Below are 25,486 nucleotides of genomic sequence, written 5' to 3'. Positions count from 1 at the left end.
TAATTAAGCCGATCCCAATTTTTCCAATTTTTCATAATTTGCTGTATGGCAACTCCTGTCATGATAAGCAAAAGTTTATAATTTTTGGAAGATATTTGACTCTTGGCTCTCATGGACATGCCAAACAATACAGTGTCATATGATAATACCACTGGATTTTCCAGTAGATTATTCACTTGGCTCCAAATGGATTTCTAAAAACTAAGTATCAATGGACAATAGAATAGTAAATGATCTAATGCCCCAGTTTCGAGATTACAGTGCCAACATCTATTAGACTTAGAGCTATCTTATTTCTGTAAACTAACTGGCTTCTGCGGTTTTGTAAAAGGGGGGATGGTTTGTCAAATGGGCAAATATTATAGATTCAAATTAATCACATTTGACATTAATGCCCAATAGGGAACATGTATGTGCATTGACTACATAGGGCAGTGGTAGGCAATTCCAGTCCTCGAGAGCCGGAGCCAGGTCAGGTTTTCAGGATATCCACAATAAATATGCATGAGATAGATTTGCATCTCAAGGAGGCAGTGCATGCAAATCTATCTCATACATATTCATTGTGGATATCCTGAAAACTTGACCTGGCTCTGACTCTTGAGGACCCGAATTTCCTAACCCTGACTTAGGGGGTGCTCGATATGCTCCTAACAGCCACCACACTGATTTTCCAATTACCACAAGCTAATTTTGGCTGTTAATGTGTGATAAAAACAATTCTTGACATACTTTAGTAAATGTCCCAAATTGTATTATCATGTCTAGATTACTGCGTTAAGGCACAATATTATTTTATATAATACAAACCATCTAGCTCTCTAGAGGGGGGATCATTTTAAAAGGCATTTCTTGTGGTTTACATGTAGAAATAATCTTGATCTTCTATCCAATCAACAAGAGTTTTATTTGCGGTTTCCAAAACGCGAATCCGTTCTTCAAAGTTATCTGTTTCTCCTCCTGCTGAACAAAGTGATCTTCTACGTGTTGCAAATGACCAGCTTGGGAGTCAAGGCTTTCTTTTATTTCATCCATAAAAGTATGGATTTTCACCAACAGATCTTCCATGACCAATTTCAAAGAGCGAGTAAGCTCTTGTACCGCCGCCTCCTGAAGTGTAAATACTGGCACTTCGTAGCCCTTTGCCATTTTAGTTTCTTGAGTTCTCTGTTTCTCCTTCTCGAAGATGTATTAGACATAATACTCAAAAACCCAACAGAAAAGTCCCCGAAGGTGACTATAGCACATAACATCTTGTAGTGCTGGGTTTTGACAATAGAAAAATGGAAAATAGCAGCGTGATATGCAAAGAAAAAATGGCGGAGCTGCAAGGAGACACGTCCGCTCAGCTCTTCAGCATCATGTGACCCCCCTGCAGAAATAATCTTTAATAAAATTATCAAAAATGTATTTGCATCAATTTATGTTTTATTAAGTACAATTTTTTGTCACTTGCTAAAAATTAGTTTTATTGTAAGCTGCTATGATGTTAGTTATGAATTGGGGATATCAAAAAATGAAACAGGATGCAATTTGTACACAGAAAAGTTTATGTCACCTGAGAAAAGGCATTCCTGGATGTTAAGGGCGGGGGAGGGGCTCCCTGGAGGACTCCTGCTGGATAATCCCAGTAGAAAATACAATACACTGCTCACTTTGGAAAGTTCAGACTTTTCTTTTTATTACCCCCCCAGTTCAAGGCACTGGGTCTCAAATAGTCCCTCTTGGCTGAGTGGACTTGAAACAAATAATACATCAGCAATGCTTCTCCTTTATAAGAGAGTCCAGACTGCTGTTCAGGCAGATAAACCAAAAATAAACAAAAACGTTTTTTCCTTCAGTTTCACCAATTGTGCCTGTGGATAATTCAGGAAGCTTTTCCCACCTGACCCACCTGAAGTACCATGTCCCCACTACCCTTATGCTCCTGGGGTAGGGGCTGGGGAACCATCCACCCTTTTCTGACTGGTTTAAGTCCCCACCCAAAAGTTCCACTATTCAGGGCTATGTAACAGTCAGGTCACTGAATTCCCGTTCAGGCTTTTCTCGGAGGTTAATTAGGGTTCCCATCTCCTTCACTCTCTCTGCAAGGCCGGCTCTAATTGACACATTCACACTTCCTTACAGTCCTGCCTAAGGGAGGAAGAACGCTGCACAGAAAGATTTTAACTTTCATTCCCCTCCCCCATTCATTACCTTATTGACTGTGGTTAGATAGGAGATCCCAGGATGCCAGACTGCACTCCATTTCACTTCCTTCAGAGACCTCTATCTCTATCTCCATTAGGGACTCCCCGCTCTCTGAGGCTGGATAGGAATTCCCTTCAGGGGCAGCTACTGGCCAGCCCTGCTCTGGAAGCCTTTCTCCTCCCTTGAGCTTCTGCCTGGGAGCCAGAAGTTTGTTAATTCGTGAGGGCTGTAGGACAGCCTGTTCTTTAGCCCTGGACTGTGAAAGAAAACTCCTAGCTGTTTCCTTCCTGCTTTGCACGGCACGTTTCTCTCTTGCAGTTCCTGAGTTCCCCCGAGTGTTCCCAGGTGTGTTGGTTTTATGTTGCAGGCTCGTTCCCACTCTCCCTCTGGGTTCGTCTTGCCTGTCAGCTCCGCCCCTTTCCTTAACCCTTCCCGGGTTAGTTTTCTTTACCAGAGGCTTTACTGGAGAACTGCCCAAGGAATTATAAAAGGGACTATAGTGCCCCAAATCAGACATTGTGGTTTCTGCCCTTCTCTCTCTGCCTTGCCTGTTGGCTCTTTGTAATAGGAACAGGGTTCATGGGTAGCTTCCTGGGCTTAGGAATAGGGGCAGCCCTTTGCATGGCAGGGTTTAAAAACCGGGTTTAAACTGGTGACAGGAGCTTCCCTGTCACAATATACATTATAAATATGCATATACAGTTAGGTGGTGGTAGATGCGCTACCTCCACCTAACTAGCCAATGGCAGAGCATATGTTTACAAAAAATTAGGTGAAGGCACACAGTGCCTAAGCACATGTAAGGCATGCAGAGGTGTGGTTTTCACTAGAAATTGTCTTACTCATGCTTAAGCATCGCTATGCGCCTCTGGACGCATGTGATAAGTTTGTGAAACAAGCCTGCAAAATGCTGGCCTACATTTCACATGCATGTACAAAATTGTAGGCGCGATTCTACAATGTGTGCTTAACAGTTGATTGACCACCGCGCGCCTGCATGCCTATATTGTAGGCACGCTATAGAGAATCAGGCCCTAAGTGCATAAAATAAGAAATTTGTGCTTACTAAGAGGTCTTTATACCCTGGTGTGTGTTAATGGATTTAGCACATAAAAATGCTTTACAGCCCATTGTATTCCTGTGGGCTCTATGGCATTTAGCACACTCTAATCATTAACGCGTGCTAAAACCATTAGTGTGTAAAAGGACCCCATAAAGATGTTCATGTGTGCATATGTATGCTTTCTCTGTGATGATTTAAGATGTCCTTTTATTAAGGCGCACTAAGGCCTAGATTCTGTAAAGTGCGCCTAACTTTAGGCGTGCTATAGACATCCGATTTAAGTGGATAATGATCAAATTAAGGGTCTTAATAAGCATTAATTGAGACTTAGACGAATCTAAGCGTTAACTAGGCTTCCAGCAAACGCACATGCGAGATAGGCATCCAGGTAGAGCATAGTCGCGTCTAACTTTCTAGACATGGGCATAACATGGGCATGGTTAAGGATAGGCACTACTTAGACGCTACTTAGGTGTCTAACTTACGCTGAGCGCCGTACAGACATCTACGAAAAGCCTATCTAACGCCTAAGTAACGCTGATTGGTTCTTGCGCTGTGAGGACATCTAAACCACGCCTATGTTTAGACGCACTTTACAGAATCTATGCCTAAATGCTAAGGCATCCATTATATTCTATGGGCGCCTTAGCATTTAGCAGACGCTAATCTTTAGCATGAACTAAATTGGTTAGCGTATCGTAATAAAAGGATCCCTAAGGGCTCCTTTTACTAAGCTGCGCTAGTGGTTTTAGCACGCGCTTAGCGTGCACTACAATGCCGTGCACGCTAGACTCTAATGCCTCCATAGAGCTGGCGTTAGTTTTTCCACGTAGCGTGGGGGTTAGCGTGCTCTAATCTTCAGCGCGTGCTTAAAAGGCTACCACAGCTTAGAAAAAGGAGCCCTAAGTGTGGGATGCTCCGAATGTCATAAAATTGTGAGACTGATTTTATTCTTTTGTCTTGTTATGTTTGTATTTTTCTTTTGGAATTGTGTATGTTTTATAACAGCTGGATCTGGAAAGGCCCATCAGTCTCTTTCCCCACCCACCCCCACCCACATGTATCCCAATAAAGATCCACTACCTTAAGTACCCATAAATAAAAACACAACAAAATTAACTTGGAAAAAACAGAGTCGCAGCTCTGTTTATTATAACAACAAAATAACATAGAATTATAAGCAACCATCAAGCTACCATACAACTACATATAAACAGGTTTTTGGCCCCCGTGACCCTGCCCCTGTCAGCAAGGGTCAGGGGGGGAGTGGCAGGAGCCGCCCTGCCCCTTCGGTCAGGTCACCAGCCCACCTGGGACCCGCTTCCGAACCAGCTGCCCTCTAGCCACTCATCTCCGGATGAGCCCCGGCTTTTAGTAGCTCGAACCCCGCCTGCAACTCCTGAGCTCCCAACCCGGGAACCAACCACCCCACAAAAGGGAGGGAGAGCGGGAAAACCTCCGCTGAGGACCGGGAGAGACCCAGCACTCGGCGGCTGAATCTAAATATAACCCTGCCCCCAGCGTCCTGCCGCTAACCAATCCTACCGCCCTAAACTCGGCAGACGCATTCTCTCCTATCCTAGCCCCCCTTTTAAACTTTGGCCCTCCTCCCTTCCCTCCGAGAACCAATCCTGACAGGTAGACACAAAGAGCCTTCCAGCCCCGTGTTATCAACGCCCGTCGAGACTAGCTCTCGGGCTAACTTTTAAAAACCGCTGTACTTAGGATTGTAGATAAAGGGCTCCTTTTACTAAGGTGCGCTAGCGTTTTTAGCGTGTGCTACATTGCCGTGCGTGCTAACCCCGGGCTACATGGTCAATGGAGGTGTTAGCATCTAGCGCGCATTAAAATCACTAGTGCTTCTTAGTAAAATGAGCCCAAAGTGGTATATAAGAATTTTAAATAAATAACTCAAAGAAAAATTAATATGACATATGCAAACTCGCTGCTCAAGTTAACCTATTATATAACTCACTCTGAAATATTAAAATGCTTATCATTTTAAAATGGAAAGCCAGCCATTCTTGTTCTACTTAAGAGGTCAGTTGGTTATTATAGGAAAGAATATCATTAAAGCAATTTAGTAAATGTCATTTCATTATATGCGATCCCAGTTAAACAAGGTTTGAAAAAAAGTAGCAATTCAAATGTGATATTTCTGGTCTATTCATTGTACAGATGTAAGCATTTTATAAGGTTATAGTCTGCCATAACTGAAAGCCCTTTAACAATAAGCAAGGCTGTATTTAAAATACAGGGCTATATTACTTTACTTTATTACATATTGAGTGTACGAAGGGTCACTGAAAAGTTCTCAGCCTAACCAAGAAGAGAATGATGTGCAGCCATGAAACTTACAAATTATTCCACACTTTTCTTGACACTTTTTGTTTCATTTCAGCATGCCTAACTTCGGTTCCAGCATTTATACTAGGGGGTTCATTTTCAAAAAAGAAAGACGTCCAAAGATAGCATAAAGTGGCACTACTAGTGGTAATATTATAATTACATAATTTGTCTTATTGTAGTAATTGGTAAGGGGTGGGTGGAGAAAGTGATTGTTCTAAGTATAAATTATATGTTTAATAATGTGTTTTATGAAATATTTATGTTCAGATAATTGTATTGCATTTTCAAAGTTTAAAAATCAATAAAGATTTATATATAAAAAAAATAAAGTGGCACTTGAATATCTTACTGGACAAGATGTCCAAGTGCCGAATTTTGAAGCCGACTTTCTGGATATCTTGTTAGGTTTCTTAGCTGCTGTGTATCCAAAGTTCTAGGGGGCATGTTATGGGCATGCTTAGCACCGGGACGTCTTACTGTGATAAAAATTTCCCAAGATGTCCAGGATGGAACTTACTGTGACAACACTAATTGGAGCTGAAACACAATCTGTCTCTCTTCAACCTCCGTCCCCAAGAATATACCTCTATATGTTCTATTAATTCTTCTTTCACTTCAGATATGCATAATGGTTATTAATGGACCTCAGAACCACCCGCCTCCAACCGTTATTAGTAAAATTCTCAACGGGGAGCTGTTGGGTGTATATCTCCTCACTGGTCCCGAATTTTAATATCTTTAGTAGAAATTTCTTAATCTTTTCTATACTTTTATTGTATTACTTAAGTATGTACTTATCTTATCCAGTAATACAGCGGTAGGACCCGACATGTTTCGCATCCGCTTCGTCAGGGATCCGTTGAGAATTTTACTAATAACGGTTGGAGGCAAGTGGTTCTGAGGTCCATTAATAACCATTATGCATATCTGAAGTGAAAGAAGAATTAATAGAACATATAGAGGTGTATTCTTGGGGACGGAGGTTGAAGAGAGACAGGATGAAACTTAGACATCTGGAGTTAGACCTGTGTTAAAAGTGTCTAAGTGCCAAAAAGGTACCCAAACTCATCAGATGACCACTGGAGAGTTTAATGACCCTCCTACTCTCCTCCAGTGGTCTCTGAACCCCCCTCTCATCTCTCAAAGATTTGAATGAAATAGTACATATCTGTCTCTAGAACAGCAGCACCTGGTATGGGAAAGCCTAGTAGACCATCACACAGGTGTCTTAAGTAACCTGGTGGGTGGGCTAGTGATCAATAGAGAGGAGGAGCCAGGCCCATAAGCCACTCTAACCACTACATTTATGGTGGAAAATGTGAGGCTACCAAAACCCATCAAAACCCTACTCTGCTACCATGGAGGTGCCACCTGCAGCCATATTGGGTTGGTAGACAGGTAGGTTTTGGGGAAGCTTTGGAGGGATCAGCATAAATTAAAAGGGGGTTATGGTGAGATGTACATCTGCCACTCTTTATATGAAGTTCACAGCAGTACCCTCTAAGATGTCCCACTGTTCTGTTGGAATGTCTCTGTAGCCAGTCCATTACAATGCTGGCTGCTCCCATGTCCAAATGGTCTGGATTTGGACATTTTGAACTTGGATGTTTTTGTGGCCAAAAATGGTTAACAAAATTAGGCGTCCTAAGGTTGGATGTCCTATTGACCAAGATGTCCAAATAGGTCACTTAAAATTTTGGGGGGACATCTAGCTGTTTTGAAAATGGACATTTCCCCATCCTGACTTTTGAACATTTTGTGAAAAACGTCCAAAGTCAGACTTAGATGTTCTATCGAAAATAACCCTCCACATTTCAGAAAGCATATGTCCGGTACCTAAATTTAGACTCGTAATTCGGCACTGATTTAATGAAGAGTGTGTACCCTTCATAGAACCACACTTAGGGAGAAATTCTATAAGAGTCACCTAAAGTTAGGTGCCTAACTTAGGGCTCCTTTTACAAAGCCTTGGTAGAGATTTCTACTGCAGGCCAGTGAGGTAAATGCTACAACACTCATGAGCATCGGAGCATTTACCTCACCAACCTGCATAAGGAGGAATATAGAAAGCTTGACAACTAAGGTTTAATGCTAAAAAATGCAGGGTCATGTACTCGGGCTGAAAAAATCCAAGGGAATAGTATAGGAGGTGAAGTACTTCTGTGCACGAAAGAAGAGCGGGACTTAGAGGTGATCATATCTGATGATCTTAGAGTAGCAAGATAGGTAGAAAAGGCAACAGTCAAAGCCAGAAAGGTGTTCGGATACATAGCGAGAGAAATGGCTGGTAGGAAAAAAGAAGTGATAATGCCATTTTATAGGAAGTGATGTCAGAGGAAGAAGAGGTGATGCTAGCGTGAGCAGCAGTTTGGGGTTGCATTTACCGGCAGCGTGGGCCATTTCGGTAAATGCTCTGACGCCAATAGGAATTGAATGGGCATCAGAGCATTTGCCACACAGCCGCTTTGTAAAATGGAGCCTAAGTTGGCTGGAAATTCAGTGCCAAAGCCCAGCCATGGCCTGGCATTGAATTTCTGAACATAACGCTGGTGGTGGTCAGGAAAAAACTGAGCGCTGTAGGCTGAATTTCAGCCCCTAATAATTTAGATGCTTTCACCAAACCAGTCCTCCCCCCCTAAAACAACTTAATTATTTTCCATTTTAAAAGTGCCATTAGAGGGCGCTAGGACACTGCAATTGTATTTACTACATGACATTAGCTAGCCTTACATTTTATAGCTATAATAGCAACTGCTTTAGTTGAGTTCACCACTTTAATGTCAAAGGAATGTTTCTGATGGCTATGGATACAACAATATCAAATAAATTAAACTGATTCAGGGACATTAGCAGTGCAGCAGAATGGTTTAAAACCTCCTGTCTGCCTCAGCACAATGGCAGAACAGTAAAAGATGAAAAACTCCCCTCTTCCTTATTGATTTGTGCTTTTTTTTTTAATGGCCTTAGTGGAGATAAGGAGATAAAATGCTGTGTTTAAATGTAGCAGCATCACTCTTGAAATGGTGCAAGTTTTCTTTTATGTTCTAATTTCTACTCCATTTCACTTTCCTTTCTGCGAAGTATTAAAATAATTGTGGTAGGGAGCATGGATATAAACCACCTTGTCCTCCCTCACGCTACTCTTTAGGTATCAAGAAAGTTTATGATAGGTCACTCGAGGGCCCTTTTATTATGTTGCATCAGGCGCTAACATGTACCTAACGCAACTTAAAATGGCATACACTCCCCCTCCGTATTCGTGAATTCGGTATCTACGAATTCGCTTATTCGATATTTTAAAGCAAAAAAGTCATTTTCATTTTTCGGGCTATTTTAAGCCCTGTAAGCCCCCCTTTTAATCCTTACCTGGTGGTCTAGCGGGTTTTCGGGACAGGCGCGATCTTCCCATGCTCCTGCCCCGTGCAGATCGCTCACAGGAAATGGCTCGAGAGACTATGGGAACTCAAGGCAGCCATTTCCTGTGAGCGATCTGCACGAGGCAGGAGAGTGGGAAGATCATTCCTGCCTGAAAACCCACTAGGCCACCAGGTAAGGCTTAAGTGGGGCTTTCAGGGCTTAAAATAACCAGGAAAAGCGGGGTTTAGGGGCAAAGCCGGCCCGAATATTATTCACGGTTTTTTAATATTCGCGGGCCGGCTCTGCTTCTAACCCCTGCAAATATGGAGGGGGAAGTATAGTGCAGAATGTGCATAGGTGTCATGTGGTGAGTACAAAATAGAACAGGAACCAAAACGTATCCCACAGGAAATCCATAAGGAAGACACAAGAAATGTGATGATCTTAAGGTGACCAAACAGGTTGAAAAAGCAACGGTGAAAGCTAGATGGATACTTGGGTGCATAGGGGGACGGAATGGGCAGTAGGAAAAAGGAGGTCTTGATGCCCCTGTATAAGACTCTGGTGTACAATTCTGGAGACCACACCTTCAAAAAATTATAAATAGGATGGAGTCAGTCCAGAGGAAGTCTACTAAAATGGTCGATGGTCTTCGTCATAAGGCATATGGGGACAGACTTAAGGATCTCAATATACATGTATATTCTTTGTAGAAAAGGCAGGAGAGGGGAGCTATGGCAGAGACATATTTTATATACTTTACGGAGACATACTTTACGGAGATATGCTTTACGGAGAGGGTAGTGGATGCCTGGAATGCGCTCCCGAGAGAGGTGGTGGAGAGTAATCTGTGACTGAGTTCAAAGAAGCGTGGGATGAACACAGAGGATTTAGAATCAGAAAATAATATTAAATATTAAACTAAGGCCAGTACTGGGCAGACTTGCACGGTCTGTGTCTGTATATGGCCGTTTGATGGAGGATGGGCTGGGGAGGGCTTCAATGGCTGGGAGATTGTAGATGGGCTGGAGTAAGTCTTAAACAGAGATTTCGGCAGTTGAACCCAAGCACAGTACCGGTTAAAGCTTTGGATTCTTGCCCAGAAATAGCTAAGAAGAAAAAATAAAAAAATTTAAATTGAATCAGGTTGGGCAGATTGGATGGACCATTCGGGTCTTATCTGCCGTCATCTACTATGTTACTAATGCCATTTAAATACTTACATTGGGATAAATGCGTATGAGGCGAGTCTCTTTCAATTGAAAAGGAAACTCTGGAATGAAGGAGGTATAGGATGAAGGTGAAAGGAGAAAGATTTCTAAATAACCTCAGAAAACACTTTTTCATAGAAAGGGTGGTGAATGCTTGGAATGGCCTTCCGGCGGAGGTGGTGGAAACAAAAATATGTATCTGAATTCAAGAAAGCTTGGGACAGGTACACTGGATCTCTAAGGGAGAGGAAGGGATAGTAGATGACATGGTTAAGCAGACTAGATAGGACATATGGTCTTTATCTGCTTTAATTTTTCTCTGTTTCTTTGATATACGGATGATCATACAAATTTTCATGCCGTAAGACAGAACGATGGATGAATTTGTCCATCATGCCCCTTGCCTTACTTTGTTTAAAAGCAGGCTGAAAACATACCCTTTTGATACAGCCTTCAATCCATAACCCTACTTCCCTCTGCCCACCACCCTAGCCAGTATATTGACCATCCACCCCCCCTAACTACATCCCCCACCCTGGCATTCTGTTTGTCTGTCCTGTTTAGATTGTAAGCTCTTTTGAGCAGGGAGTGTCTCCTTCGTGACTCTGCACAGCGCTGCGTATATCTGGTAGCGCTATAGAAATAATTTATAGTAGTAATATAATGTTAATCTCAGATGTCTTTGACTGGATAGTGGATTGTTTGGAATCTTGAGAAGAAAATGACACGGTGACAAAATTCTATTCACCGTTCCACGTCCCCGCGGATAACCGTGGAAATAATCCCATGTCATTTTTTAGTGTCTTATTTCAGCCTCAGCCCTTCTACACCAACATTCTTCAAAGCAAGCTTGAGGGGTCAGTGGTTGTGGCCATTCATATTCTGATTCTTTCCCTCTCTCCTTAAAGAATGACATGAAGATGGTTTCCCGCGGTATCCGTGGGGACGGGAACGGTGATGAATTTTATCACCGTGTCATTCTCTAATCTTGAGGAAGGCGATAATTGCTCAAACACGCACAATGTCAAGTCCTGCTCGCACAGTATATTTTTCATTGGAGTACCCCGCTTTTCATTTAATCATCTTCGGTCATTTAAAAAGTGTGACTGCTTTTTCTTAAATTTGTGTGACCATCTGTAATAATTATGGTTGTCTCCCACATTTCTTGTGACATCCTGCTGTAAGTATCATTTTAGTGCACGATAATTCAAGTGCTATTTGGGGCAGAGAGTGGGCATTTCAGTAGCCGGTTATTGCAGGGTTATCACGTGATTCCTTAAATGAACAAAATGGGTAGCAGTAAGTGCTCAAGTGAACAGGAAGTTACATCAGAGGGAGAACCCGTGGCCAGTGTGAGCAGTAGGTAGAAGTCTCTGCTCACTGATGCTGAAAAATAGAAAAAATTAAGAGGCACTGGGTAGGGGAGTGCTGTTAAGAGACAACCCCCCTCCCCCCCACCTCCAGCCCCGTTACTAGGGAGTAGGGAGAGAATAAATGCTGAGAGTCTTCAGCCACTTTACTACAGTGCTGCTGCAAAGTAGAACCCCTGCTAAGATAGTGTTCAGGGCACTCTGCCCCTCCCCTTCTTACTATGCCATTGGGGGTTCAGAAGGGGTTTTTTGTGTGTTTTTTTGGGGCACCACATGTGTATCAGTTAGAGTGGGATTTGCATTTGAATCCCTTTCTTTACAGTCCACTGCACCGACGACTAGTTTACTCTAGGGACTTGCTTGCTGCTTTAAGAGGAATGGTCATTGCTATATACCTGTAGCTGTCATAAAGCCTGGTATATACTGTCACTTTCACCTCTTAGGGGAGGTGGGAGGGGGGGTCAGTGTCTATTGGGAGATTAATGGGGTCATGCTTTTATTCCTTCAGAGGTCATCTGGTCAGTTTGGGCACTGTTTTGACACTTACCACCTCCCCCCACCTTTTACAAAAACATAGCACAAATTTTAGCGCTGGCTGTAGTGGTAACAGCTCCATTGCTCATAGAATTCCTATGAGCGTAGGAGCTGTTACCGCTGTGGCTGGTGCTAAAAAACACACTACACTTTTGTAAAAAAAAAAAAAAAAAGGGGGTGGGGCTAATTACATTTAAACATCAAAGAACACAAGGCAATAAATCAAAAATTGTGAGGAGAGGAGAGTGTGGCATACAGAACATAAGAAGATAAGAATTGCCACTGCTGGGTCAGACCAGTGGTCCATTATGCCCAGCAGTCCACTCTCGCAGCGGCCTTTAGGTCAAAGACCAGTGCCCTGACTGAGTCTAGGCATACCTGTGTACGTTCTGGTTCAGCAGGAACTTGTCTAACTTTGTCTTGAATCCCTGGAGGGTGTTTTCCCCTATAATAGCCTCCAGAAGAATGTTCCAGTTTTCCACCACCCTCTGGGTGAAAAAGAACTTCCTTAAGTTTGTACGGAATCTATTCCCTTTTAACTTTAGAGAGTGCCCTCTCGTTCTCTCTACCTTGGAGAGGGTGAACAACATGTCTCTATCTACTAAGTGTATTCCCTTAATTATCTTGAATGTTTCTATCATGTCCCCTCTCAGTCTTCTCTTTTCAAGGGAGAAGAGGCCCAGTTTCTCCAATCTCTCACTGCACTGCAACTCCTCCAGCCCCTTAACCATTTTAGTCGCTCTTCTCTGGACCCTTTCGAGTAGTACTATGTCCTTCTTCATGTACGGTGACCAGTGCTGGACGCAGTATTCTAGATGGGCAAGTCACTTAATCTTTCACTTCTCTAGGTAGTTTAGATAGATTTGGAGTCCACTTGGACAGATAGGGAAAATGCTCAAGTACCTGATTTGTGACCTGTTTTGAGCTCCTTTGGGAGGATGGGCTATTATCAGTAAGAAAGGACTTGCAACATGGTCATGTCAGAAGGGAAAGCCTTGATAAAACAGATAAGTGTTTTTCACTATTTATAAATTGTACATCACTTTAAAAATATGAATATTATTGAGCAGAAAATTTATATAAAATGGATATTATTGAGCAGAAAATTTATATAAAATGGAAGAACCTATGAAGAATTGAGATGTTGAAATGGGATATTAAGCCCTTGTTGCTTTTTGCCGGCAGCAGACATTTGAGGATCCAAAATAAGTTTACATATGACATAAAGGTAGATCATATATTGATAAGAATTGTTGAAGTTTCAGATCCCCTTGACACGTAGTAGCCACGCAGGAGCAGAATTGTATGTATATATATATATATCTTAATCAATAAATCGGTTTGTTTATCCAGAGTAAGATGTTTATCCAACGTTACTCCCAATATTTTTATGGATTGGTCTATGTTATAATCCAAACCATTCACATGAATCTTGTTTCTTTGAGCTTGTCATTGGGCGATGCTAAAAATAATTTGGTTTTTTCCTTATTTAATTTCAGTTTAAAAGCCGTCATCCAGAGCTCAATCTGGCTTAGGATGGATACAAGAAGACTTGTGAACTCTGGTGTCAAACAAGTTAATGGAATGACAATAGTAATGTCATCAGCATAAATGTAGAACTTGAGTTTTAAGCTTTGCAGCAGGTTTCCCAAAGAAACAAGATAGATGTTGAACAGAGTGAGGGATAGAAGGGAACCCTGCGGCACCCCACAATAATTTTCCAAGCAATATGACAAATTGTCATCCTTGAACACCTGGTACGATCTTTTACCCAGAAATCCATGAAACCAGTTCAGGACATCTCCCGAAATTCCAATGGATTCCAAGCAATCCAGAAGAATATTGTGGTCAACCAAGTCGAAGGCGCTGCTCAGATCGAACTGCAGAATTAAAGCACTTATACCTTGGCTAAAAAGTGAGTGTAAGTGATCTAACAAGGAGGCCATAATAGTTTTGGTACTAAAACCTAACCGAAAACCAGATTGGTTGTCAAGCAGAATACTGAACTTATTTAGATGTATGTCAAGTTCAGCATTTACCACCCCCTCCATCAACTTAATAGCCAAGGGAATGCTAGCTATGGGTCTTAAATTGGATGCAATGCTAGCGGGTTTTTAAATATTTTTCCTAATAGGTGTAATCACAATTTGACCCTGTTCCTATGGGAACATCCCTTTGGATAGTAAAAAATTAATCCAGAGTAGCAGTTTGGCCTTAAAATTAACTGGAGAAGCTTTCATGACATTTGGCGGACAGCTGTCAAGTCTGCAATATGATTTTACATACTTTTTGTAGAATTTACTGAAAGTTTGCCAATCAATAACAGTAAATTTGTCCCAACACAGATCTACTCTGGAAACATCTGAATCCTGAAAGATAGGAAAACACCAATGGTGATAAACAGGAACTACTAGACTAGACCTTAGTTTTTGTATTTTAGAATTGAAAAAGTCAGCCAAACTATCTACAGTTGGAGTAAGATTCTTCAGCGGAATTAGCCGTAAAAGGTCTCTATATCATAAAGCTCAGTAACTAATTTAAATTAGCTACTACTATCCCCCTCCAGGGATTCAAGATAAAGTTAGACAAGTTTCCTGTTGAACCAGAACGTATGCAGGTAAAGCTAGTCTCAGTTAGGGCACTGGTCTTTGACCTAAGGGCCACCACATGAGGCGGAGAAGGCAAAAGCGCAGTGTCCATTCATCCCCTAATGAAAGCATCTACGGGATCCTAGTTTGGGACAATCTAGGCTTGTTCTAGACCAAGTTTTAAAACCCTTACTCAAGATGGACTTTATATTATAAACTGTGTTGAAAAGCTCTACTGGCCAGAAAGGCAGTCTTTAGTGCTGTCTCTGCCACTGTAACGTTTGGAGTACCCGATGGTGAGTAAGCAGTTAGGCATGGTGGGGGAGGGGAGAGGTGCTTTACACCGGAGGCACAGAAAGGAGTGTTCAGCTGCAGGCAGCCCCTACTTTTGAGTGACCCTGGGAAATTTTGCTGGGCTTGCTAAATGGTATCTATTCCCCTCTCTGGCAGGATCCCCGAAAGCAACGAGATTCTATGCTGTCTACCCGCCAGGATAAGCAGAGGTTTTCCCCAAGTCTGTGGCAGCTCTCAGGTATTTTTTTTTTCTTGAAACAGTCTGTTTATAAACACATTAAGGCCCTCCTGCTTTCTCAAGTGCCATAAACACACAGGCATTGATTGTGTGGTAAGTTTTCTTTTGCTACATGCTTAGTCGTGGCTTCTTAGACAAATATTCTTACTTGTTAATGAGAATGTCTGAACAGTGTGAATAACGCATAGATAGGAATAATGTGTTATTTCGTGTGAGAATCTTATCAAAGTATTATAACCATAATATGCAGTGTTTGTCAAGATGGTGTGCAATTCTTTTAAAACATTAAGCAAGCTCAAGGAGAATCATTTTCAGCGTGACTTACGTTAGGAACTGCTCTCCCTCAATGCGCTGAAAGTCGCTACTTGGTTCCACAAGGCACATGTTCTCAGCCGCATTGAGAAGAGGCCTTCCTGAGGGAATTTTAGGTCAAGGGAAGAAAACTGTGCATGAAGATACTAGGGGTGGGCTGTCATTTGCAATGATTTAAGAGATGCCAGTGATAAATGTTATGTTGTTGCATGGGAGACAACTTTTCAGAATTGTTGGGGGTGCTAAATCAAAATTACCTTTCCCTTGACATAGTCAAGAACTTTGTTCAATATTGGGGGTGCTCAAGCACCCACAGAACTGGTTACCAGAGAATGATATGGGGACACATTTTTCATTTAAATTGAATGGGCCACAGGAATGGGCCCCATACACATTCCCTTTATGCAGTAGCACACCTTTGAGGCTCCTCTTTGATGAGTCTATAAGAAGTCTCCACTGAGTAGGATTATGTTTATATATTTAAATCTGTTTATTAAACAGTGACAACAGCAAGAACAACAAAAGCATAAGACAAGGTTTACAATAGCAACGAGCTACCGCGGAGGACTGGACTCTTATGACCTCCACGGTCATGATTAACACCCCTACCCCACAGAAAGAACCCCACCCACCCCCTTCCCCAATAGAAATACTACAGTTCACAGATGGGGGGGGGTTAGATGTCAAACAGGTATACCAGAATACAATTGGAGTCTATTCAGGATATGGCTATGACTTGCAGGGGACAAAATGTTCAAATATGGAGTCCAGGTGTTGACAAAGTCTCTACTCTGGCAACGAGAAGAACAGGCCAAACGGGCCTCCAAGCCCATAAGCTCATGTAGTCGGTTCCTCCAAAGCCAAAAACAGGAGGGTTCAGAAGAGGGAAGGGGTAAAACGCGGACCTCACGGACCTGACGGACCTCGCGGATCTAAACCCGTACGGCCTTAAAAATCTGAGGTCCGTGTCCCTGACGCTTGTAGTTTCTGTCGCTGACAGACCTTGATGAGATTTTAGCGCTGACGGATCCGTCTCAGCATAGGGAGGGAAAAGTGTTAGGATCCATCAGCGCTAAAAATCTCTTCGAGGTCTGTCAGAGCCAGAGACTAGTGCTGGAGTTTGGGAGACTTCTTTTCCCCGCTCTCTTGGCTTCTGCTCTGCCGCTCCAGCACTAGTCTCTGGCTCTGACAGACCTCGAAGAGATTTTTAGCGCTGACGGATCCTAACACTTTTCCCTCCCTATGCTGAGACGGATCCGTCAGCGCTCAAATCTCAATCAAGGTCTGTCAGTGACAGAAACTACAAGCGGCAGGGACACGGACCGACACGGACCTCAGATTTTTAAGGCCGTACGGGTTTAGATCCGCGAGGTCCGTGAGGTCCGCGTTTTACCCCTTCCCTTCAGAAGAGAGCCAACAACATAAGATACATTTCGTCCCCAAAATGAAACATTTACTAAGAAATACTTTTTCTGAAGAAGTGTACATGGAGAGTAAGGAAAAATGAGCAAATAACATAAAAAGCACCTGCCATAGAACTACATTAACTCGTTTATGTTATTGCAGTAAACCAAGGAATCGTTCTGTGAGAATAAAGGAACTAGCTCTTTTTCTCTGTGTCTGTGCCATGAATAATGTGTTCCTGGTTCCAGAAGATTCTTACTTTTAAGCTGGGAACCAAGTAGTTCTGCAGATTCCTTAGGCAAATTCAAATCACGTCCTAGATCATTAAGTGCACTCTTAGAGAACGTAAAGAAGTGGCAGTAAATATAAGAACCTTATATGATGGTGGGCAGACCTGATGGGTTGTGGGGGCTCTGCCTGAGTGAGCACATGAGCAGCAGGACAGCATGAGAAAAAAGAGCTAGAGAGTGCAGGGACTGTCTTCTTTGGACTCTACAGCTCTTCGTACGTCTGGTAGCGCTTTAGAAATAATTAATAGTACTAGCGCACATTTGCGTATGCTTCTGTCCCTGGTGAGAACAGTCTCATATAAAATAGAGCTTCTCTTTGAAAATAAGGGCTGGAACGGAGACGTTCGCTGTCACTAATGTTTTCAGCCCAGAGAATTCACTCTGTTAACTCTTAAATTACTTGGGCAAATTCCTTAGAGCACTATTTTATTAATAATAATAATAATTTTATTCTTATATACCACCAAAGCCATAGAAGTTCGAGGCGGTTTACAGCAAGAAGCCGCTGGACAATCAGCGAAGAGGTTACAGTCAAAGTCAGCGAAGAGGTTACAATCAAAGTTAGCAATACAATCTTACATAATGAAGGAATATGAGAGTTATACAATCTCACATAAAGAAGGAATATGAAAGCTGTTTAGATCATTAAGGATACTGGTTGATTAAGCAGAGCTGAGAAGATTCTTAGTTAACAAATCGATTGAACAAACTCGTTTTTACCTGTTTTCTAAAATTGAAGTAGGATGATGAGAGCGTGAAAACGTTACTAAGCCAATCGTTCCATTTGCCTGCCTGGAAAGCAAGAGTTCTGTCCAAGAATCTTTTGTAGTGGCAGGCTTTTATTGTCGGATAGGAGAACAGATGTATTCTTCGTGTGGGTCTAAGATAACTGGCCAGATTGAAGTGGGAAACGAGGTAAGTGGGGGCTAGGCCAAATATTGATTTGTAACACAGACAGGAGAACTTAAACAGGATCCGCGCCTCTAGGGGCGGCCAATGGAGTTTCTGATAGTAGGGGTTTATGTGTTTAATACTGCCTCCACTTTTCTACTTGGTTCCAATATTGTGGAACAATTTACCAGTAGAGTTAAGGAAGGAAGAATCATTTCAAAATTTTAAGAGACATCTAAAAGCACTTTTTTTTTTTTTTTCAAATGGCTCTCCCGAATTGAATAATGGAATGGGGACCGCAATCTGCCTTAATTTGTACTGATTCGTGTTGATTTGCATTTATTTGTTTCATATAACAGTTTTAGTGGATATGTTTTAGAAATGTTAATTTCTTTGATGCTCTCAAGCTCTGCCAGTGACGGATCTGTGAAGTGGGCTGTGCCGGAAGTTGTATTAAGACTTGCACTAAAATATGACTGTTTGCTATCAGGCCGCTTCAGAGACTTTTCTATCTCTTAAATTTTTTAAATTTTATTTTTAATTTTTTTAATCTTCTTTCATTATTTCTATTTCTTTGATTTTTGATCTTAGAAATGTATTACATATTTTTATTTTAATCAGGTACTTTAGCTACATTGTGAGCCTTCGGGACAGATAGGATAGTTTTTCTCAAGTACCTAATTTCATTTTAGTTTGATACTTTGTAAACCGCTTAGATCAGTAAAATGCAGGAGCGGTAGATCAAATCTTAAATAAACATAAACACTCTAGGGCTCATAATAATTAAAAAAAAGTCTAAAAAGTGGCCTAAATGGGTTCTTGGATGATCAAAATGCCAGATCGTCCAAGTACCGATAATCAAAGCTGGTTTTAGACGTATCTAAAACCAGCTTAAGCCTTTCCCCTGCCTCTAAACGCATAGAGCGAAAAGAGGCGTTTTTAAAGGAGGGGAAAGGCCGAGAGGTGGGCTGACCTAGACAGAGTAGTACAGCACGTATAACCAAAAGTGTTAACAAGTTGCCTAGTTGGCACTTATACATTTTGACTTAGACCAAGTCAAAACAGATATAAGTGCCGAAAAAGGGGCTGCTGAGCTGATTGCGGCTGCTGCGATCAGCTCAGTGGCCCCGGCTACCTGCCCACCTTCCACCGCAACGATCATGGCAGGGGAGATGCCTCATCTCCCCTGCCGCAATCCTCCTCCCAAATTGCTGCAGTTGGCGGCAGTTCGGGAGATCGCTATCGCGGCAGGAGAGATAGCCAATCTCTCCTGCCGAGACGTGACCTCCACTAAAATATGGGCAGGAGGGACCCCAACCCTTCCTGCCAGGACACACCCTCCCCACACTAAAATACAGGCAGGAGGGAGCCCAAGCCCTCCTGCCCCAATGCAGCCTCCCACCCCCCGATCGGATCCGGGCAGGAGGGAGCCCAACCCCTCCTGCCCCAACATGATAACCCCACCCCCACTAAACTACGGGAAGGAGGGAGCCCAACCCCTCCTGCCCCAGTGACCCACACCCCTCCCTGAACCAATCCAGGTAGGAGGGAGCCCAACCCTCCTGCCCACGATGAACCCCCCCATGACCACCCCAAACTCCCAATCGCCCCCTGAACCCCACAACATCCCCCCATACGCCGACCCAGCAACACCCCACTCCCCACCCCTGACACCACCCTTACCTAAAGTCCATTGGCCCCCTCCCTCCACGGATTAAAGACAAAGTTGGACAAGTTCCTGCTAAACTGAAATGTACGCAGGTAAGGCTGGACTCATTTAGAGCACTGGTACTTGACCTAAGAGCCGCCGCGTGAGCGGACTGCTGGGTAAGATGGACCACTGGTCTGACCCAGCAGCGGCAATTCTTATATTCTTATGGGTCCCAAGCCCGTCCGCCCGGCAAGCCCACCATCTGCCAAATGGCAGGCCTTAGAGCCTGATCGGGCCAGGCGCCTAAGGCCCTGCCACAGGAGAGGCCTTAGGCACCTGGGCCAACCGTAATTGGCCCAGTTGCCTTTGGCCCCTCCTGGGGGTGGGGCCTTAGGCACATGGGGCCAACCCAGCCCATGTGCCTAAGGCCCCACCCACAGGAGGGGCCTAAGGCAAATGGGCAAATTCTGGTTGGCCTAGGTGCCTAAGGCCCCTCCTATGGGCGGAGCCTTAGGCGTCAGGCCCAAACAGGCCCTAAGGACCACCATTTGGTGGATGGCGGACCTGTCAGGCAGACAGGCTTGGGACCCATTCATCCGGACAATGGATTTTAGATAAGGGGGGGGGTGTTGCGGGGTTTGGGGGGCCTATCACATGTGATAAGTGGGTGTTTTCACATGTGGATGCTGTCACATGTGATATATGGGTGTTTTAAAATGTGGGTGTTGTCACATATGTGATAAGTGGGTATTTTCATGTGATATGTGGGTGTCTTCACATATGGGTGTTTTCACATGTGATAAGTGGATGTTTAAAATGTTCCGTGAGAACTGATGGCAGCCATTCATAGAGCAGCATGAGACCAGGCAGGCGTGCAAAAAGCATGCGCCTTCCTTGTGCGCTGCTCTGCTGCTGCCGGAAGAGATCAGGGGAAGAGACTAGCAGCCATACAATGAGGCAGGGGTGTGGGAAGTGCTCTGGACCGCCTGTATTTTTTTTTTTTTTTTTAAGTTACCAGGGGGCTGCCTTCCACTGCCTACCGCTAGACCTACCTGGGGGGGGGGGGGGGGCTGCCTACCACTAGACCTGCCTTGTACCCTGTCCTGACCTACCACTAGATCACCAGATGGGGAACAGGGCAGGGCAGTGGGCAGAATTCTTTTCTTTGGGTTTTCCTCTTCTACAGTGGGGTGTGTCCCATGGTCGGGTGCGTCTAATAGAATGAAAAATACGGTAAATCTAAAGCTCTTTTGTATCAGAACAAGGAAGATTGACCCTTCCAGCACTTATTCTTCTTTGTGGCCTCTAGGTTCCTATTATATCTTCATTCAAAATCTTCCGTGTCATACTGGATTGTGCCCTCAATTTTCAGTCCCAAATCTCCTCAGTTGTTCAACAATGTTATTACAGATGATGAATTCCATTAGACACCTGCCTTAGCAATCAGCACTCCAAATTTTGATTCACTCATTAGTCATTAGTCACCAAAATTATTGCAACATGCTATATAAGCGCCTCATAGAACTTACAATGCTTACAGTTTCTACAAAACACAGAGGTCCTTTTACTAAGGTGCGCCAGCCGTTTTAGCTCACGCTAAATATTAGCATGCGCTAAACGCTAACACGTCTATAGAATATAATGGATGCATTAGCGTTTAGCGCATGCTAATATTTAACGCGCTAAGTAAAGGACCCCACAGTTATTAAACTTGACAATGAAGCCAGAAAATTCAATCATATTTAACTCCATTTCTTTAAGAAGCACAGTGGTCCTGTATAAAATCCTACTCCTAGAACCTAAGATCCACTATGCACTCAGTGGCTTAGTAAAGGGGGGGATGGTCAGAGGGGGGCAGACTGCCCTGGGCACCATCTTGGTGGGGGCACCAGCACCTTTGCACCCCCCCCCACTACACTTGTGCCCTCCCTTATCCCAGCCCATACCTCTTTAAATCTTCACATGCACCAGCAACTTCTCTGGCCTGCTGCTCGCGCCGGCCTGGCTCCCCTCTGAAATTACTTCCTGGTTGCAGGGCCAGGAAGTGACATCAGAGGGAAAGCCAACATGTGCACGAGCAGTAGGCCAAAGAAGCTGCTTGTGCTGGCAAAGATTTAAAGAGGTAGGTGGGTGGAATGGAGGACATGATATGCGAGTGTATGGCCTGTGGGGCCTGGGGAAGAAGTGGCAGGAGGTGGAGAGGAGGGCCTCCTATCCTCGCTACGCCACTGTTTCCCCTTTTTCTCTCTCAGGTCTCATGATCCCCTATTTCCAAATCTATGCTCTTTCAGTAGACCCTCCCAATAGAACCACCTAGTATTCCACACTTTCAGACGGATTTGATAGGATACCATCTAACATTCCATTTTCACCGTTACTTGCTCCAACTTATGGAATGCGCTGCCCCATCACTTATGCCTGGAGATTTCTTTTGAAAATTTTAAAGCTGATCTAGAAATGTTCCCCATCAGTAATTCTTTTTCTTAGCAATGCTTCTTGTAAATTATCCCAACTGGCCAATTACTGATCCTTTGATGTAATATGACCTGCTTGAGACTCCCTCCTTTTTTTTGAACTTTGCTATGCCTTTCTTATCAATGATTGTAGCTCCTGTTTCAGTCTATTTATCTAATCTTTCCTATGTAAAGTGGCAATCATTTCTTCCACCCTACTTTACCTCTCCTTTCTCGCTCTCTTAGCCTTAGAATGGAACTCTGTAAACCACTCAGATAGTTCTTCAATGAGCAGAGTAACAAATACTTAATAAACATGAAACTTCTCCTCCCTGCTCTGAAGAAGGATGATGTTAGAAAACTTGGGAGTCTCCTGGAAGATTAGGGAGATTTGGACTGTCTGTTATTAGACCTTTGACACGGGTCAGGTTTCAGCTATAATAGCACATGACCTACCAAACATGGCCCACCAAGTTTTGGAAGAATAATGACAGCTGAACGCATGCAAGCTCATGCAATGGATTAAAAGTTAAGGGGTTCATATCCAATCCAAATATATGGCAAAATGAATTAGGATTGTGTATATTGAGGATTTACTAGCATGTTGGCGGAGAGAGGGATTCATTTTGATCTAAACTCTCTCATGCATTCTTAACCAATACTCTATGTATTGGGCACCCTTGAAATGACTGAAAATAGAAAAGTTCAAAAGAGTTTCAGCTTGAACTGTATGTCTGTTTGCTTATAATTGGAAAAAAATCTAAATCTGTATGCAGCCCATGCACATGAGATATAGGAATAAACACTCCTGAATCAATTATAATCTCGAAGGGTGATTTGTAAAAATGATGCAGTAGTTGGCATTTTTTCCAGTTTATGAGGCTTGTGATTTTACATTTTAACTGATAAAAATTGATAAAGCACCCTTGATGGAAAAACCATTAAGGACCCCTTTTGCAAAGCCATGGTAGCAAGTACTGGCGCAGCAAATGTGACACAGCCCATAGGAATTGAATGGGCTGCGCTTCATCTGCCAAGCTGGAATCGCTACCATGGCTTTGTAAAAGGGCCCTAAAATAGATGTTTCTTGGATACACATAGGAAAAATACCCTTCTGATAGTAAAATTTAGTGTATATCTCTGCAGCAGTAGGCAAATTATGTTCAGCTATAGGAGATGTTCTCCTATTCCCAGAGATTTTACAATCTCAGTTTGAGCCTAAGAGAACAGAAAATTAAGTAATTTGCTAAAGACCACAAGTAGCTTGAGTGGAATTTGAACCCTGGTCTCTCGAGATCATAGTCTGGAGATCTTCCACTAAAGGCCCCTTTTAGCTGTAGTCTCTCGAGTTCACAGTCTGCAGCTCTTCCACTAATGGCCCCTTTTAGCTGTGGTAGCAAGTCCTGGTGTGGCAAATGCGACACAGTTCATTCAGTTCCTATGGACTGTGTCGCATTTGCTGCATTGGGACTCACTACCACAGCTTTGTAAAAGGGGCCCTAATTTACTCCTCCATACACAATATGCTCTTACCCCCTCCCCTATACACTTCCCCTCCGTATTTGCGGTGGTTAGGGGCAGAGCAGGCCCGTGAATATTAAAAAACCGCGAATAATATTTGGGCCGGTTCTGCCCCTAACCACCGCTTCCCCGGCTATTTTAAGCCCTGAAAGCCCCACTTAAGCCTTACCTGGTGGTCTAGCAGGTTTTCAGGCAGGAGCGATCTTCCCACGCTCCTGCCTCGTGCCGATCGCTCACAGAAAATGGCTGCCTTGAGCTCCCGTAGTCTCTCGAGCCATTCCTTTGAGCGATCTGCATGGGGCAGGGAAGATCGCTCTTGCCCTGAAAACCCGCTAGACCACCAGGTAAGGCTTAAGGGGGTGGGGGGGGGGGCTTGCAGGGCTTAAAATAGCCTGAAAATGAAAAAGCATTTTTTGTTTTAAAACTGCAAATAATCAAATCTGTAGATATGGAAACTGCGATTACGGAGGGGGAAGTGTATATCTATATCTATCCATCTATATTTGATTCCACAGGAAAAGGTAAGAAAATATAGATGGATGGATATAGATATATATTTGTGTCATATCAACATTTAAATCATCAGTGCAGAAAAGGCACAAAATGGAGTGCCTTTAGGCAGGGGATTGACTGCCATGAACAACAACTTTAACTAGAGGTATGGGGGAAGAGAAGGGGGAGACGCATGCGTGTGGAGGGGAGGAATGGGAATGGGCGAGGGTGGAGAGGAAGAGGGGTGCCTTGCCCCCACCAACTCCTAAGCAAGGGTATGCAGGGGATGATCACAGTCTCTCAAATTTCCTAATGTTCACTGTAGTAGTTGCATGAAAACTTTGGGAAAGAGGGCATAGGATGAAGTTAAGAGGTGAGAGACCCAGGAGTAATCTAAGGAAATACTTTTTTATTGAAAGGGTGGTAGATGCGTGGAATAGTCTCCCGGTAGAGGTGGTGGAGACAAAGACTGTGTCTGAATTCAAGAAAGTGTGGGGAAAGCACACGGGATCTCTTAGGGAGAGGAGGAGATAGTGGATGCTGTGGATGGGCAGACTGGATGGGCCATTTGTTCTTTATCTGCCGTCCTGTTTCTATGAGGCTAAAGCTTCCTTCTGGAGTTCATAAAATGTATAGCCAATCGATCCAAGTGTGCTTAAAAATTAAGCCTATGGCTCTCAAGCAAATAGGAAATATTTCTGTTTTTTTCATTTTAAATTATATCTTCCTGTCACATTTTCATGGTCTCTGATTTTATTCCTTGATGTGAAGGATCTTCTTCCTCTCCACCTAACTCACAGAATAATTGCTTGGAACTGATTTCCCCTATCTATTAGTAATCCTTTGTGGGCTAGTGTGAAAGGGGGAGATGGGTGAAAATCCTATGCAAAAAAAAAAAATTCCCTGACACTCACTTCCAAATCATTTGTAATCTAGGTGGGTGAGTGCAGGAGTGATCTTCAGCCACTTCTTTGTAGTGTAAACCATCTAGAACTTTTGGTTATGGCGGTATAAAAGAATAAAGTTATTATTATTATTCTGCCCAGGCAATGCGTTCTTCAAAATGTCACCTCATGGCTTTTAGCAGTATGTCTTGACCCCAGACTCGGAAGTAAAAGTACAATTTTACTACATCTTAGTAAATTGTGGCCTTAGACTAAGTCCTTTGGGAATAAATTCTACTGTAGCTGAATGTAACTTGTTTTGAGCTATCAATGAGAAATGTATGAGTTAACTTTAGAAAAATAAAAATTCTCCTGAGTGTTTCACATTTCTACT

Source organism: Geotrypetes seraphini, chromosome 9 (genome assembly GCF_902459505.1).
Source record: "Geotrypetes seraphini chromosome 9, aGeoSer1.1, whole genome shotgun sequence".
NCBI lineage: Eukaryota > Metazoa > Chordata > Amphibia > Gymnophiona > Dermophiidae > Geotrypetes > Geotrypetes seraphini.
The sequence above is the reverse complement of the archived record's forward strand: the minus strand, read 5'-3'. Positions refer to the sequence as shown.